The sequence below is a fragment of the Ambystoma mexicanum genome, chromosome 8 (genome assembly GCF_040938575.1).
Source record: "Ambystoma mexicanum isolate Mex_15411 chromosome 8, UKY_AmexF1_1, whole genome shotgun sequence".
Taxonomy (NCBI): domain Eukaryota; kingdom Metazoa; phylum Chordata; class Amphibia; order Caudata; family Ambystomatidae; genus Ambystoma; species Ambystoma mexicanum.
In genome coordinates, this window is record NC_090929.1 from 444929727 (window position 1) to 444948142 (window position 18416).

Genomic DNA, 18416 nt, shown 5'->3' on the forward strand with positions numbered 1-18416 from the left:
AATAGCGTTTGGCTTTCAAGAATACCGTTTAATAGAGGGGACTTGAAAATAATAAACCACGGATCTAACCCCCACATTGGCCCCCAGCCCAAGTGGGGCCCTTTCAGGTAGGGGGTTATATACAAGGGTAGGTAGACAAACCAATAGAAATAAACACAGGACACAGAGGTTTTAACACAGTCCTATTAATGTGTTTAAGTGGACTTTCCCGACTGAACCATGGTGGACACATAGAACTCTGGGACAATGGGCATGTCTCCCCTGCCAGCAAGAATGGACTTACTATTTTCCCGGTAAGGCAGACAAAGACATACAGAGAAATAAGGACGGGAAAAAGAGAAAAAAAAAATAATAGATTAGTGCTGGGGGTGGACTGGGGGGCAGGAGAGGGCTGCAGCCTCGAGCAGCCCCCCAGGGCATCAGGGAGGTGGCTGGCCAAGCTATGTATGCCAGCTGCAGCCCAGCAAAAGATCAAAAGCCCTGGGCCATGTGCAGGGTGTGACCCAGATGAAGTGGCTCCAGCACGGAACCGCATTAGCCGGCGTCCCTGAACGAGGGCATGGCCTCCGAGGCTACAGTTCACCCCAGTAGCCAGACCAGACAGACTGGGGGGAGCGAAGGTCCCAGACATGTGGCGCACGGAGGCCGGGTGAATAATGTGGCATGGCCTGGGAGGAAGTCAGGAAGTCCATCCTTTCCGGGGCCAGACCGGGTGGGTGAAGATAAAGAATCCTGAGAGCGCAAGCAGCATGCAAAGGGCTGCCAGCACCGCAGGGGTCTGCAAGCTCTGCGCCTTCCAGATGAGGAGAACGGTTTGGAGCAACTGGAGCCCGTACGTGGCCAAGTCTCATTGAGGCAGTTCCTAGCAGGCTCCGCCCAGGTCAGCATGGCCTCGGCGGAGCCCAATCAGAACTTCCACATCCAACTTAGGCACTCGCAGGAAAAGAAGTGGGGGCAGTTCTCAAAGTCCTGAAATCAATGGAGGAGCGCAGTAAAGAAGGGAATGCTTAGGGTTTCCAATGCCTTAAGAGAGGAAGTGTAGGGCTGCATAAATCCCAAACCATGCACGGTGAAGCACATCAGTAGGCAAGGCCTCAAAGGGCAATTTCTGCAACCCACGGCAGAGCAGGGGGTGATGACAGGATAACGGACAGTATGTGAGAAGCATGGATGTACGGTACATTATAAAGTTATTAGTTATGTTATATGACTGACAAGTTGACAGACTGAGACCTGCCCATGTTTAAAGGGGAGAAGTGTACAAGAAATCGTTATGAAAGCTAAGACTGGTTATGGGGAATGAGGCAAGGGGAGCACTAGGAAAGAGTGAAAAGGAACTTGCCTGAAGTTCATATGGTTAGCGGTTGGTGTTCAAGAATATCTTCTACTTTGAAAAGGACAAAGCCAATTTGGATTGAGATCATGAAAGGGGCAGGTTGTTTAAGAAAATTAATTTAACTGGTTAGTAAGTGATATGTTTTAGATAAACGCCTAATCGGGGAATTAAAATCCCCCACCCCTCCCCGGTGTACTGTGCCTTAATTAGTACAGGAGATGGGCCACAATCCTGGGTTCCTAACACTTCTTAATTGCAGGTTGCTCAGCACACCACTGGAACCAGTGGGGTGGTTCCAGTGTGGCCCATCACTTGCCCGCAGTAATTTTAGTATTGTGCACCCCAAACCAGGGACATAAAACCAGGGGCTACACAGACATACAGGGATGGACTGGGAACTAAAAGAGGCCCTGGAAATGATGTTCGAAGTGGCCCCATATGACATTTTCAGCAAGCCCAATGCTTTTCCTATGAGAACATTTGGAAATACCACACAAGATGTCCAGGGTGCAGAGGCCCAACGGGAAATCTGCAGAGTTTCCTATAGGCCAGTCCACCCCTGGACATTTATCATTTTCTAGAGATATGCACCGCAAAATGTTTAACTGTAGCTTTACTGTCTATTTTGACTGGAAGGCTGCAAGTACCAGAATGTAAAGTGAGGCTTAAAAAAAGCTTCAGAGCATTTGTACTTTCATAGCTTAAATCCACAAAACAAAAGCTACATTGTAATACGCAATCTTGGTAGTAGTAATTGACAGGCGGGGTGCATTTGGGATGTGAAAATAGCAAATAGGGTTTTGAGTATGAAATAAGCATAGATTCAAATAGACCGTTTAAAAAGGTGTTCTGTTGGACACATTGATAGTCTTGAAAGAAGATTTGGGTAGCTAGCAGGAGCTTTGTGGGGGCTTTCATAAGAAAATTTCACCCACCGGTTTTGATCGCATAAAATGGTACAACTCCTTATGGAGTTGCTCAAATCACGATCAGTCAAATCATCATCAATAATGAAGAGCTTCTCGTTTAAACGCTCTGCCAATAAGAGTATTACTATTTAAGCATTTGCGATGCCCCAGTCAGACCCGATGAGACCATTTTGCTGGTTTGTGAGGCTGGGATGAGAGAAGAGTGGTCTCTAATGCCCTCCAGGGGGCAGTCAGGAGTGGCATACTGGAAGGGAGTCTTGGTGCCTCACAGGAGCTGGCTAGGAAGACAAGTCTCATTGTTGGGAAGGCCTGAGGAAACAGCAACCACCGCATACTAACTGGCCATCAGAGGGTTTGCTTTCTGCAATCAGAGTGGGGCCTTGACCGACTGCACAGACTGGAAATACCTAGCACCAACCCTAGTGAAAACTGCAAGCGCTCTAACAGCTTTAAGCAGGCCGAGAGAAGATGGCGTGGAGAGATTCAGGAGGACATGGAAGTTTAAAAAAAACAAAAAAAAAACATTTTTATTCGGCCTTCGATCCCCACTCCTCTCGAGCTGGAGAGTAGGTACTATTGCAGATATGCTGCCTCTACATGGCAGGGCTGGAGGCATTGAAACACATTGGCAATAACAACAGTTTTGGGCTTGTATAGGCATGGGAAATGCATTTGCTAGGCACTGCCGTATTAGTATTAAATTGCCTTTAACGGTAGCAGCTGCAAAATGGTGTGTGTACCTGGGCTTATAATAGCAGTTACAATGTACAGGGTGAAGCTACATGGATAGTTTGACCAGTCTATGGGATAGTAAAGTATTGTGTACCCATAGTAGACAGTTCTGACCTTTTGTTTCTCAGTCCGAAGTGTAAACTCGATTTTAACATCCTTCCTTTTTGGCCCACATTCCTCTGAGAGGATTCCAGTGACCTGGGACATACAGGAGTTTAACAATCTCAAAATTGTTACATTTTTTCAAAAATGGCTTCTCTTTGCCTTCTTTTACTGTCCCCGTTTTTGTAAGCGTTACACCAGTGCTCTCTAAGGAAAGTTCTCCCATACTTGGGACTCAGCAGGGACAGGAAGTTGTTTTCCACCTATTCCTTCTGTCTTTCTTACCGACCCTGTATCTCCTTAGTCACTGTACTTGCGCTACTCACTGTGTTTGAGGGATTTCCCCAATGCCCTTCCTAAACTACATACAGTTTTGTTTTGCCCATATAATAGCAGTGCCTGGTAAATGCTGAATACTTACACAAGCCAAACCTGTTCGCTTTGCCACTGATCGTTTTTAACAGGACTTCATTGAATGACACAAATGGTGCTAATTGAGTGGCTGAAGGCAGACCTGGTTAAGAAATGTTTATTACACCATTTGCGCGTTTACAGAGCCAAGTCATTAACTCTCTGAAGACTGCTTTGAAAAAACCTGGAAGGCACTTCTGGCACAAAGTTTGATGGCAAGGCTTGTTAAAGTTAGCTCAAAGAGATCCGAGGAGGATGTGCTCTGGTCAGGGAGCGGCAGAGAGTGGGTGGAATATGGACTAGCAAGGCCATGGGCAGTAAATGGGTGGGCAAATAACCAAACCCCTTCAAGATGTGTAACTCCTCATAAGCCATTTCTTCAATGCAATAGTTTTGGCTTACTAATAGCAAAACTAAAAAAGGAGCCAATTCTGGACGTCCACAGCTCACTAATCCAAGAGTTGGCCTTTTTGTCTTTTTTATGATGGAGAGTAGATTTTTCAGTTTTTGGGGATCATGGGCTAGTGTTTGGAATGTGGGTCCCTAGATGCTTGCTTTGGTGTACCAAGATCTCTGCAGGGGCCACTATCAGCTATTTTACAGAATTTGGAGATGGAATTCCCATATTTTGGTTAGATTTCAGGGCTCCATTTGAAAGTTTTGTTCAAGTCGTTTTTCCAAACTGCAGCTACATTATAGTATATTCAACACACTTTAGTTTTGGCTATTAAGTGCCTTCTTAGGGCCGCCTATAAAGCCAAACGTATAGCAATAAGAGTGCAGAGAGGAGGGTAAATCGGGATTAAGGCGGGAGTGAGGCTAATCCCAGTGGCCATGGCCACCCACTATACTCATGCAGTCTTAGAGATAAAGACATCGCTCAGCAACATCAAACAGGCTTTCATGGGTTTGCCACCGCCTTTTCAAAGTAACCTTCTGAAATGTAATGCCTTTGCAGCTGAAAGTCAGCTTCCGTTGCAATACACATTTATTGGACCTTTAGCCACCCGCGAGCAATATGTGCTATTGCAATTAACTCCTGCCAAAACGAGAAGTGAAAAAGCCAGCAGTTTTCACTGGCATGGCCATTAACGGAGTAGGCACTCATGTGCCAGCTGTTGCCATCGTATAGCCAGGTAGTTCTTTTCTGGTCACCTACTGTTGGCCTAAAACATTTAAATGAAGCGTTACAGCGTTTGCACATTTTCTTTTTTAGCAAAAGAACCCAACCAGCAAGGGCTTGAATACATAAATGAGACACGCAACATGTGCGGCACGGAGACCGCGTTATTCCTCCCCTTGAAATGTGGAAGCGTTACAGCGTTTGCGTTTCTTTAGTAACGGAAACCCCAACAGCCAGGGCCCAAATACCTCAAGGAGACACGTGGTACCCACCATAGCCTAATAAAAAGCGGATACCGCTGCATGCATTTAAGCAAGCAAACATACTGTTGGCCTAATAACTTTAAATAAAGCGCCTAATAACTTTAAATAAAGCGTTACGGCGTGGCACATTTTCTTTCTAACAAAAGGAACCCACCAGCAAGGGCTCGAATACTTATTGGAGACACGCACGGAGACCGCGTTATTCTTCCCCCTGTGAACTGTGGCACGGTAACCGTGCTTTTCCAAACCCTGGCAGCAAGAGATCAGTCATCTCGTGGATAACTGCCGTTCAGTAACCGCCGCACCCTCTCCATTGCCCAGCATACCCAACACCAGAACAGCGACCTGGCTTTTCTTAATACCCACCGGCCGCCCCCTTTATAGCAGATCTACGCGGCACAGCGACAGTGAGCAACCCCTCACAACAGATTACACGGCATCCGATGGATACATGTCACAAAAACCTTCAGTTCCCCTCAAACCTAGGTCACCGTGGGAGTAAGCAACCCTACGCCGCCTGCTAAAAGCAGCCACCACTGCATGTATTGGACAAAACCATGGTCTAGGCCAACCCTAGACGCCTTAGAGGAAATGCCAAAGGCTACCACTAGCCGGCAAAGGAATGAGCTGTGCGCACCAACCCAACAACTCCACTCATACCTCATAACATTAGGTTTGTATGCCTCGATCACGACCCCGACTCGACGCTCAAACCCGACTAACAACTCGGCCTCCAATAACCGCGTCTGCTGCTGCCGAATAACCCAGACTGCTCTTGCTGTTTGCTTCTGCCTGGGCTGGAATAGGGGCACCAGAAATTATGCGAGAGAAACCCAGCAAATGTTGGTAAGGGTGGGGTTCATCTGAGCCTGGTATGGATCATTTCAACCTAGTGCTGTGGGGAGTAATGTCATGGTCCGGATGTACATAGTGTGATGATGAGTATAGGCAGGGCCGGCCTTAAGGGCAGCAGCGACCTGGGCGACTGGCGCCCCCGCGAGCACTCCTGTTCAACAGGCAGCAGGGTGGAGGGGGGGGGCAGTATGTGCTTTTTTTTAACCAGGAGAATGTTGTGAATAGGACGCATCTGCTCCGAGTATAGGTAGGTACTTAAAGTTTGTGGGGGCATTGCGGTTGTAGGGGGCACCCCAAAGCGTGGCAGAGTTACAAGGGGCGGTCCCAGAGAAAGAGGCACGCTGCAGTCTTTTCCGTAAGCTAGAACCTCTGGTTGCTTCAGCCAGGATGGGGCGACACGGGTGCTGACACCACTAAGGATGGTTGGGACTCCTCAACAACTGATGCAGTGGCCTTGTTCGCTCCATTGTCTAAATGGGAGTGACTGAACTGGCAGTCGGATACAAGTGTGGGCCGTTCGCGCAAAAGCAGAAATGGAAGTGAGATGGCTCACAGGTTTTTGGGACATGGGACTTTGTAAGATGGGATTGGCAGAGCCACCCGGGAAAGGACTATGTGTTGGGCCAGGCATTCATAAAACCTGAGCGGGGCTGGGGCCAGCCGATAGGATGACTAATAATGCGACCATATGTTTCCAATAAAGTGTAATATGTTTCCAACTTTTAGAAGGTCTCCGTCTCATATCATAGTGGAACAAAGCATGAGATGTTATGCATTACTGTTACTATGTAGGGGCCATGGTAGGGGATAGCCCTGCTATGCTAATTAATGGAAAGAAACCTTTGCGGTTAGACCACACCTTTTAAATTGCTTCCTTTAGCTGTGCCAGAAAAAGCCGTTGGTCCCCTCCCCCAAAATATGGTTTTACGACTCATCGGACTGCCTCTCCACCTTCCAGCCCACACTTCTCATCCCACTTAAAGTCTTCAGCAAATCTGCCAAGGCAGGCGAGGGAGGAGGTCAGCTCTCATGCCATTACATTCTTGGCCTCACTGGCAACAGGAGACCAGTGACCATTGTGTGGAGGCGCTACATGGTAGGAATATGAAAGCAGGTTTGGGAGTAGGGGGGGGGTGGTACAGCACTGAATTTCAAATGCCAGCACACAGTTAAAAAGCATACTTCGGCAGCGTCAAAATCTTTGAAGACAATGCCCTCTTTATTCCTGTGGCCCAGAGAAAGAGAAAGAGAACCAAGGCAGCACAACAAAAATCCTAACCTCGCCAAGAAAGTCGCTGCCTGCCTTCCCACGCAGAGGCTTCCTTCCCATCCATCCCAGGAGCTCCCCACTCCGTCTGTCTGGGACAGACAGGGAATCTGCTCCCGTGCCAGGTCAGCGGACACAGGGCTTCGGTTTGAGAATTTCTCCTTATGTGGGAAAATTAAGAACATCCAGAGCGGCTTTCAGATAGACAAGCGCCATCAATATGTGCTGCAAAAGTACATCATAATATACACATTCTCTCTCGAAGTGACATCACACGACCCTTGACATCACAGGGAGTGATGTCATTTGGCCCTACCCTGAAGCAACAGTACGGGAAGCGATGGAACACAACCTTTCACCCCTTGACAAAACAGGAAGTGGCATCACATAGCATTGTTACTAAGTACACTACAAAAAATATAGTTACAATATCACTGTAATGTGATCTACATTTCATACAAGAATGGATCACCATATGCATCGTTAATATCAGTGTGTATAAGCACTTTATGTAGAACAAATATACATATAAAATCACCCAACCTGTGTTGGTAGTCATGTATCAACCTCAGAAGGATGAAAGGCTGTGTGGCCTTGCCGAGATTCTAAGCCACAATCTACAATCTCAAACTACACAGCAGCGAGCGCTCAACCCACTGAACTATCTTAACGGCTATATCCATTTTACAGCCGACAGTAAAATGAGCAATTGCATGTCTGAATGTTCCAAAAATCAGAAAGCAAATTACACACGGTAGTGGATACCATTAAACTGGTAACAGATTTAACAGCAGTCCAGTTCATCTGCAGGTCTGGGGTAAATTTGGGCACATGTCAAGACCACGTAGATCGTTGGTAAAATACATCCCATTGGGAGCGTTCACAACTGTGAATTAAAGAATTTCGATTAGTGCAGGAAAAGCAGTGCACTCTCACTGCACCCCGTACTGTGGGCACTAGTTACCTCATACACGCAAACAAACACACTGAACAGCATGCCATGGAGATTGGAAAGATAGACATTACAACAACGCATTCATTGTGGCACAATGAAATCAAGGGCCACTTTATGTGCTATGGTCAAACAGGTCTACACTGTACATAAGCTTTTAGGCACAAGGATTTTGTCAAGTGACCGAGGACACCAAGATGGAATGTCTTGTGATGATCATAACGCAGACAACAGCAAAAAATAAACCTGCTCTAACTGCCACTTGTGAAAAGCAAAATACATAGTGCGAAATGGATGCTTATTCTACTCTAAATGCTTTTTGGAAGTTTGTTCTCAAAAAACCTCAAACACACAATGCAGACAGACTAAATCAGTGACTCAACCCCTGAAGTGTGCCTGAAACCTTTGAGTCTACCAGTTATTACATAGAATTCCAGAAAGACAAGTTAATTTGTTATTGTTATTCTTTCTTATTTAGGGTCACTGCTCAAAGTGTAACATTTGTGGAACCCTGTTTTTTGTAGTTTAACATTTTATTTATTTAGAGGCCTGAACAAGAAAGCCAGCTACTCCAGAAACAAAGCCACACAGCCAAGGAGCTCCAATAAAAAAAAAAATGCTATTCCTTTTTAGGGGTCGCCAGGGAGACGTCATGGGTCGCAGGCGCAACCCGTTGGGCCCCTAGATGACATCCCTGACAAGCATACAGATCAATTTTCCCCTTTTCCAGAATCTTAGGCTGTTATAGCTGCAGGCGCTTATAGATTGGCTTAACACAGCAAAAATAAAAAAAAATGTATAAAATGATACAAGCATACACGTGTGGGTGGGACCCTCTAGCACCCTGAACCACTAGCCCCTTCTGCTGGACATGGCTGGACAGTATGTTTCTCCAAGCCTTTTTCCATTGACAAGTTTCTCGGATTTCTTTGGGGCCCTTTCCTTCTGACCAGGGACTCACCCTCTCCTCATACAGGGTTATTCCTGCGGAAGCAGTCTAGCACTTAACCGATCACTCAACACAGACACTAACCAACTCACATGGGGTATTCTCCTTACTCTGGTCTGAATACCTCCCTCTAGGTTTCAGATCTCAAGAGTCCAGATAGCTCAGCCCTCACATAACCTATAATAAATAATACAAAGCTTTTCTTTATTTACTTGGTTTCAGTTACAAAGCCGGTATCTATCTGGGGCCCATACACAACTGTGAAGTTTTGCACCACCGTGACTACTGTGCTCCTACTCCAGTCTGCTTTCCTCCATACTTGAAGGATATTGTCCATGGGCAGAGGAGCAAGGATTTTAAACAAAATCTTGTAGGGCACACAAGTTTCTGCTGTCACTCCCTTAATACCCAACCTCTCCTCACGCTGAATCTAAACATCAGTCCTTTTGATCAGTTCTAGTATTATTGAAAATCTTAGCTAAAGGGGATGATGGAAGGCTATATAAAGGACTAAAGGACTTCCTACACTGGAGATATATATTATCCCAAAATGCTCCTTAGACCTAACAGGCCAAACTGGGAGTTTGGTCTGAAGCTCGAATCCAGCAAGTAATGCTTGCAGAATGCAGGTATAATCAATTTGACAAGCCCCTGCAAAGGTACCGAGGCAGTTTTCGCCTATCCAGATGGATCTGGTCACTGTAAGGACTCTTGACCTTAATTTGCAGGCAGACAGGACACAAAACACCAACCATCTTGCTATATTGCCTCATAAGCCTCCATCCAAGGGTACAAACTGGTATATATTTAGTTGCTCAACCTCTTTTGATCAGGAGAATGGACGGTCTACATCAAGATTGTGCAGCACCACATGATCTCTGAATGATCTGTAAGCAGCTCTACAATCTACCCATACATTTTGCAAATCCTTCTCCATAACTTTTAGCCTTATGCCCCATCAAACGACATTTGGTTGAAGTGTGCATAAAAATCAGCAGGTTTACTGCTATCTGAATTCGCATGCTTTATAATTTCCATTTTCCTAATGCATCTAGAGGCAAATGGAACTGTACGTCTCATACAAAACAGAGCTCAAGGTAGTGAATTTTGTACTAATACTACTTGGTCACCTTTCCACCAGAAAAGCCTGTCCACCTTTCCACTCATTCTCATTGAGCGACCCACCTTCTGTTGGAGATGAGCCATAACAATGTAAAGTTATGCCCTTTTATAGGTCAACAGGCACTCACCGACAATTACGCTGTCGAATGGGGGCTAGAGGGGAGACAGCGAGAGTGTACTCCGCTGGTTCAAACAGTACCTTGCTAATTGCCACCAGTTTGGACAAATGGACTTCTCCAGATCACCAACCCATCTCCAATGGAGTCCTGCAAGAATCCATGGTCTCCTCCCATCCTCTCCCTGTGATTGCCAATCTTTACATGGAGCCATCCTTGTTCCACACAACATCCACCAATACGCAGGTGACATGCAGCTCTACCTCAAGATGTTTTTTATCAAAGACATTCACAGGCTCAAGGCCTGCCTTTCACTGATCCAGCCGTGGATTTCCAGTGCTTAACCCCTCCAAGACTGAATTCCTACTGCTGATCAGCAGCATTGCACCTCGAGGGTTTCCTATTGCAACTGGCCACCTACACCAAGTCCCTTGGAACAGCGACAAGACACCTCTCCTTCGAACAGCACATAGCAAGGAAGACAAAAACAAACTGGTTGGTACCAATTTATCTCCTGAAAAAAAAAAAGCCCTTCATATCAGATAACTTCATATCTGCCGTCTGAGCATTGGTCCTCTCCCACCTGGTAAGTGGCAATGCCTTCCTGGAAGGCCCTCTGGCAACTACTCTAGCTCCCATGAAATGTGGTTGAATTGTTGCAGCATGCAGGACACATCACCCCGACCCTCATCGAACTGCGCTGGCTCCCAGTGCAAGCCTGGTGCAGGAAGGAAATAACCAGAGCACTGGGCTTCACCATCTATGCCACAATACTCTAAAACCTCCTCCCCATCCACCTTAGACTCGCACTCTCACTTGTCCAGTTCAGGAAGGAGATCGAGAACATCCTCTTCCAGCAGTGGCTCCTCCCTAACACCTAGGTCCATACACTGTCCACTCCCCAACTTACCCGATACTGGGTGACCTGATCTCCACCGTTTTCTCCCCCGCTTACTTGTAGATCCATTGCTAACTATAGCTCTTCCTCCCATGTTAGATTCCCCACTCCCTTTTTTCTATGCCCTAACCTTATTTAAAGCACTCTGTTGCTTCCCGAAGCTAGGTCCACGCTCAATCATAAAATCGTTAAGGGACAGTAAACATCACTTATCAAGAATATTTTTGGTTACCAGCACTAGATTATTCACAGCAACCTCTTTTTCTACAGCGGGCTTTATGCAAAAAAAAATAAAAAAAAAAAAATAAAAATAATAAAAAATGAAGATTTAATGCAACTATTGCAAATGAGAACATATTTCCCTCATTTCAATTGGTCTTGCAATGGAGCTCCAGAAGAGCTTCATGTAACCACTGACCTTCCCACACCAGTAAGAAGGGTATAAAAAGTAGATGCTCTAGATGAGTTAAGCTTCATGCACGCAAACCTCAAGAGAGTGGTCTTGTGCCAGCCATATGGGTAGATTTGTCATATTGTACATGCCAATTTGTCATACTGGCTAAGAGAACACCTACTGAACATGCCAATAGTCTAGAGGAACCTGGACAACTAGAAGCTCGGAAACACATTTGATAGCTTTATTAAGCCGATATTTCCAAAGCAAAGACTTTATTTATTTTTAGATTAGTTGTGGCAAATCAAACTCATTAATAAGAGGAGGCTTCTTGAGGTGAGTGAACTCCTTGATAAAAGGATTGTTATTTTTAGAGTGTCAAAAAGCACAATTTTAGAGCTTTAACGTAAATAAGTCAGAGGGGATACAGCCTTTCCTTTTCCAGTGCAAGCCATACTGACGACGGGAGACCGAGTGTGTTCTCTTGGGAAGAAACTAAGTTGGAACTGGTTTAATAATATGACAATTAAAAATGATGGAGTCTAATACCGCCCCTAGTCATGCTGCATTAAGAGCAACTCAAGAATTTTGAAAAAGATGGATTTATTCCATTTTTAATTTTTGTTTAATTTTTTTTTTTTTTTTTTTAAGTGAAATGTGAAGGGAGAGTGGGAGCATGTATGGCATCCTCAAAGCTTCAAGAACACCCCACTATGTTAAACAGAGGGACCCAGGAACTATTGGGAAATTAAAGTATTTGAATTATACTTGGTATTCCATTTCTCCCCCAGTTGAAGAATCTATCGAGATATACATGTTATTAGGGCACCATTTTATGCCAGATCTGTCTACATCACTTCTTAAGCAACATTTGTAAAGCAAGTCCTTCCGAATTCTCCTTGGTTAGAGTCAAGAAGCTAGCCAAAATGCACGTTCAGGGTTTTCATGAAAAGCAACAGATCATCTCCGTAGGCAGCACGTTTCACTTCAGTTTTGTTTCAATTAATTCCAGGCATGCGAAGGTCGATTGCGAGTAGTTAAAAAAAAAAAGGATTCAAAGGGCAAGAATAATTCAAGTTGGTTAAAGCGGGCAGCCATGTATAGTGCCTCTTGACAGTAACACAATAACTAGAAAACTAGCCATTAATAAAGGACAGAAACTTTGTTAGGATAAATGAGTGTCACCAGGGAAATGAAATGGGGACTAAACCCATGCCACGTTAAAGCACTGAAATTCAAGTCTCATTCAAAACAAATTAACACTTTCAAGATCTAGTGCTATCAGAATGCTATGTGCTATGGAAGCATAGCGATTATACGAGTTTTGGGCAAGAACGGCAATATTAAAAAAAATAACCTGAAGTTGACACCTTTAACACAGCCAGTTTGACAATGCATAAGAGGTTGGAGGGGAGGACTGATGTAACTGGCTAAGATTTTCACAAAGCCTTTGCAACTCAGGTTTATCAGAGAAACGAGATGGACATTTTTGGAGGTTCATGGTCTAACAAAGATTCTAAAGGAGTCACATTTGGCAACTTATTTCCCGCAGGATTTACTGTCTGATAAAAAGGTCACAGATGCTAAAATAGTAGCAAGTGAGACAAACAGTCCGATGAAAGACCATCTGGGCGCCATGGCTTTTTTTTTTTTTTTTTTTTTTTTTAATCACCTCCAGGGGCTCTGTGAATTTCGTTCATATTAAAACAGGAGAGTCTGGCATGTTCAAATTCCAATGAGCAAAAGATTCAAGGAAGTTTATTTGAAAAAAGTGTCAACATAAGTTACATTGGGTTCAGATTTATAAAGGTCCAGATTTTAAAAATCCAGGAGGCCTTCAAAGATAGGTTAATCAGTTTAGTATAAAGCACTAGATTAGAATTTTGAAATAATTGGCCTGCTATTTTAATAGAGAGCCACACGTACATCAATTAATTAAAACAAAAATATATATATGTTCTTCAATAGCTCTTGGTGGGTTTAGAATTGTACCTTTCCCCCAAACTCTCAGAATCAGCAATTGTAGTCGAGTCTTTAATGGACTAAGAAACACATATGGCCTCTACAGGCCGCTTTGCAGCAGATGCCCTTATGAAGTGTGCAAATATATGTAAAATTTGTTTGATTAAAAACCATGCGTATGAACGTTAAAAGATAGGACAATTATCCTTATATAGGAAGGTGTTCAATCTCCATCTATTGGGTTAAGACAAAGATCTTGTAAATCAAAAAGTAGTGCTCAATGGGGTATATGATTGGATTTGAGAATCCATTAACAGAACTTCTAAGGGATTTGACAATAGAAATGCCAAACAAGCTGCGATAAAGTATATTCAGAGTCAGAAGAGCGGGCCGTTCTCAAAGAATCCATCAAACCCACTTCATTGATACACCACCTCAAATTATTTATAATATTTGCTGCCAGAGAACCAGATGATTTCAACTTCCTGTTCATGAATGTCCCAATTACATAACTGAAATCGCCACATACCATTAAACTGGGTTGGTCTGATTCTAGTAGGACATTTTTCCCACAATGGTGAGCAAATGTAGGGCAAGGGCTTGTGGAGCCATATACAGTCATGACAGATTTGATTAGAACCAAAACGCAATTCAACTAGGCCACATCCTTCTTCAAACTTTATTTTTTCAAGCATCTCTCATTAAAAGCAAAACTGCAGAGTTTTCATCCGCAGGATTTGAAATACCTCCCCAGCCAATAGTTTATTAGTTTCTGAAGTGTACAAGCAGGTTTCTCGTAAGCACGGGCTTAAACTTGCAAGGAGGAATGGGGGAGGAAAAGAGGGAGTAAGGATAAAACCCTATGCCGCGATAGGATCGAGTCTGACGTTCTTAGCAATACATTGCAAAGCTACTAAAGTATAAACGAGAAGCACATTTTTACTAAGGAACCACATTAAAACAGGCCTCATGCACAGTGCCAACGCGATGCAGAGGAGCCTGTAGGAGCAAACTAAGCTATATAACAAGAAAATAAATTAAAAGGAGCAGACCACAAGGAAAGGAGGAGGCAAGAGCCTCTTCAAAGCACCTCAAGGAGCTACTTTAGGACAAGCAATTAGGTCACAGGAGTAGGCACCGTAGGCTTGGTGTTCCTGTTAAGCAGACATAAGCACATGCGGCCGATCAATTAGCAAAAGGCGAGGCAGAGCCTGAGGCCCATCAGACTTGCAGATACTTGCTCAGAATGTTTCTCATCAACCAGCAGCAGTGAACAGGTGGCTCTGGGCTGTAAAGATAAAGAATGAAAAGTGCAAGCTTTAGTGCAGAGAGGCAGGAAACTATATAGGATAGTACATCCTGCACAAGCATGCTCCGCGATGAAACACTTAATTGCCATTTCTTCTCAGGCCGAAGGAAAGCAACTGACAACCATGGTGGCCGACACCACTAGATTCTCAACACGCATATCCCTCCAACTATCCATTGTGTTATTGCAAAGGAAAAGACCACGTTCTTAAGTTCCATCTCCAGGAGGAAGAATTTAAATCCATCACAAATAAACAAATAAAATGTAAAAGTCCCATGGAACTACTGTGCTACGTTTATATGGGGGCATTTGTGTGGGGAGGTGGGATGGTTGAGTGAGTTTCGAAGAAACAAAAAAATAAATAATAAAACTCCATCACAGTCAAGTCAAGCCACATTGTATGGTTGAAGTAAACTAGAAAGGCATCACCATTTGCCGACTGATCGTGTAGGAAGAATTTGGTACACCTTCAAAACAAGTGAGAAAGAATTTAAAAAGACTGGATTTGTTTTCCCTTGTGGGCTGTAGCAGGTAGGCTCGTTCTGGGGTTGGGTGAGAACACAATAAGTTTCTTCTCTGGTGGAACTTGGTGCTTTAAGATAATGTATCTGCTACAGGAAAGTAGCATGGTTTCTTCCAAATCTCGGAGGTCCCCACCATTGATCTCAGCTAGAAGTATAATCCTGTTCCTCTTAGGCCAAAAGGTGGTAGGACCCAAGATCCAGAACGAGTAGAGGGCCGGTGGGCGGAAAGGGGAGGGTAACCAATACTTTGTCAAGCCAACTTACACCATCAAAACAACCAGGATGGAACAGAACTAAACGACTATTCAGGATCATCAATGTAATCTTGTTCCAGATAGCAGGGGAAACTGTCGCCAGCAGCATACCTGGCCGGACACAAGTGGCAGATCCAAGAATCAACACTTCCACTACGCAAGAGTGTGGTGGTCCTGCATGCGAAAATCCACAGAGTAGCCCTTCAGATCCTCTGATGTCAAACTCAACAAAGGGGGTCCAGCTCCTAATCTTCTCATGGGTGCTGGGTGCTGAATACTACAAATTATGTTCTGGCTGCTGAAACGACAGCAAACAAATGGTTGGCACATTCCACTGCATCAGAAACAATACTGGGATGCAAGCATAAATGGAAGTGCCGGCCTTCATAACAAACCCACGAGGGTTAAGGTTGGCTTTGAGGTGGCAATAGGCACACCCCAAAGAGGGCTTGGGAGCTTCCTTGAACACAGCTTTGGGAAGTATGACTGGTCTTGTCCAGTGTGAAGCCCTCACACCATGGATGCATGGGAGCCAGATTCCATCTGCGCCCCCCCCCCCCCAACTACAAGGAGAAACAGGCCCAAGGAGGGACCAACTAACACACTATAAAAAAAAATAAAAATAAAAATAAAATGAAAGACCTGCATTCATGGAGGAAGGCAAGAGGGCAGAGGAGTAGCCAAGTCCATGGTCAATGGTTCTGGGAAGAGGCAACCCATCTATCAAAGATCAGGTACAAAAGGATTACAGAAAACAACTGTAAAGCCAGTCCGTCAGGTGCACCGTGGGCATGGGGATTGCCAAATCCAAGTTCCGTTTCCAGGTTCGAATATCTGTAAATCTCTCATTTCTGGTCCCACTACATGAACACGCGATATAAAAACAGATATATTTCACCCAATCACACCGATACCAGGTTTCTATTTTGGGTCTCTGGAGTGGGGACCTGTGGTAGTAGCAGTGTCAAAGATATCTGATAGAATTCTTGTTGGCCGCTTTATGCTTCAAGTGCTCCTCGGAAATCCTTCAGGGCGAGCCTTAGTGTTAAGGCTTTAGGCACAAGGCAGCAAGCCCCACCCCTTACAGACCTACATATACTTTCTGGCTCAGAGACATCCCCTCTTTCCTCGGATTGTCAAATTGTCTCAAGAGTACACATTACACGAACTGGGGGGGGGGTTCCATAAACAAAGGTTCCCCTACCAGAGTCCTTGCTTCTTTCATGTGCCCACAAGCTGCAAAGTCTGAAAAGCGTTCTTGCATGCTAAAATTAACAAACACTGACAAAGACAAAAGTTCTGGCATTTGTCAAGCACTGCCCTGGTGCTCAACATTTGACAACTGTTGTCACTATAAGACCAGATAGTACAACACTATGCCCAGATACTTGCATCATATGGCAGGTGTCACAATCAAAATACTAGATACTGCCATCGTATACTTAGTGCTAGCTAGCATCATTCTCAATTATTGTCACGGAAAGCCAGAGATTTACAGCATTGCAGTGAGAACTGGCAGGGGGGCGTTCATGTACATCCAGGGCCAGCCTTCAATCATTAAAAGGTTCCTTCGATACACCACAACACGACATGCACAAGCGTTAAAATTACGTGTCCACAAAGCTATGGCGGGAGGGAGGGCTTTCTCGTTTCCAGCTGCAACTATCTCGAGGACCTCCTGCTATGGTTTTGTAGACACATTAATACACCAGTCTTTGCACAGTAAAACCTTCCCCAAATAGGTTATCGAGGGGACTACAAATGGCCACTGTCTGTCGAAGTTGCGTTTTGGTTATTACATGGCACCTTAAGTGACAATTCTGAGCCGAAACGATTGCGTTGAAGTACAGCTTGGAGAGAGAAGACATGCGAGGAGGAACACGCAGGTTGTGGAGGTTTAGTTATTTACCCACCTATGCCAATCTCTATGGCCATTCCCATCCACATTTCCCGTGCCCCCACACCGAACACATTCTCTTGGGACCTCTGAGCTATCAAGCATTATCAACCTTCGCAACCAGCGTTACTTCTAAGCAGTCTTCTGAGACTTAATGAGTTCACAGCCGATGTAAATGCACTACTGGTGTAATAATAGCTTAAGCTGTTCCTTGCACTGAAGTCCTATTAAAAACAATAATTGGCAAAGCCAACACTTTTGGCTTGTGCACAGGTATTACGCCTTTGCCAGGCACTGCTATAACATGCCCAGTTATTCACACCATTTTCCAGCTATTTCCATCTTATGGCCAGGAAGTACCATGAAGGAATTGCCTGGCAAATGCCCAAAGCATGTCTATACAAAAACTGCTATCTTTGCCAATGCTTGTTAGAGTGGGTAGTTTCTCATAACCTGAGCAGCGTTACCCTACAGGAAAGGTTAAGCAAGAGCTGAGGCATGCGAGGCCATCGAGGACATAAAGAGGGGCAATCTACACCACAAATGCATGTCTCGTTTAGTTTTCCTTTCTAGATTTGCTGTGCAAACAATGCACTGGTAGGTAGTGCTGGAAATGGAATTTTAATATTGTAGGAATCCAACCAGGCTCCAGCATGGTGACATGTGGTGGTCGGAGTTGCTATTATTGCCTGCACATTTGCTGTTCATGACAATGGCAGTAGGCACTATACAAATATCAATCATGAACATCTGGAAAATAGCCCGGTTTCCAATAATAATGTAAGCAAAGATGAAATATGTGCACACCCTTTGAACCTAAAAAGCTGCACTTGGGAGTCTTGCCAAGGAATTTCAAAGGGATCCCTGAGTCTCAAGTGGTCTTGTGGCTTGATCTACAGTTTGAATCCAGCATCAGCACTGCGGCAGTTTAAAGCAATCTAAATGCAACAAGCATTGGAAATGCCAACAGTTTGGGCTTGTGTGTTGGCATGGGAAAGTCACTTGCCAGGCACTGCCATAG

General features: G+C 44.6%; 1 protein-coding gene across 1 annotated transcript in view; it reads right to left on the reverse strand.

Annotated features, from left to right (window-relative positions):
* SLC25A33 (solute carrier family 25 member 33) overlaps positions 1–18416 on the reverse strand; it is a 123999-nt gene that overhangs the window by 70713 nt on the left and 34870 nt on the right. The window lies entirely within an intron of this gene.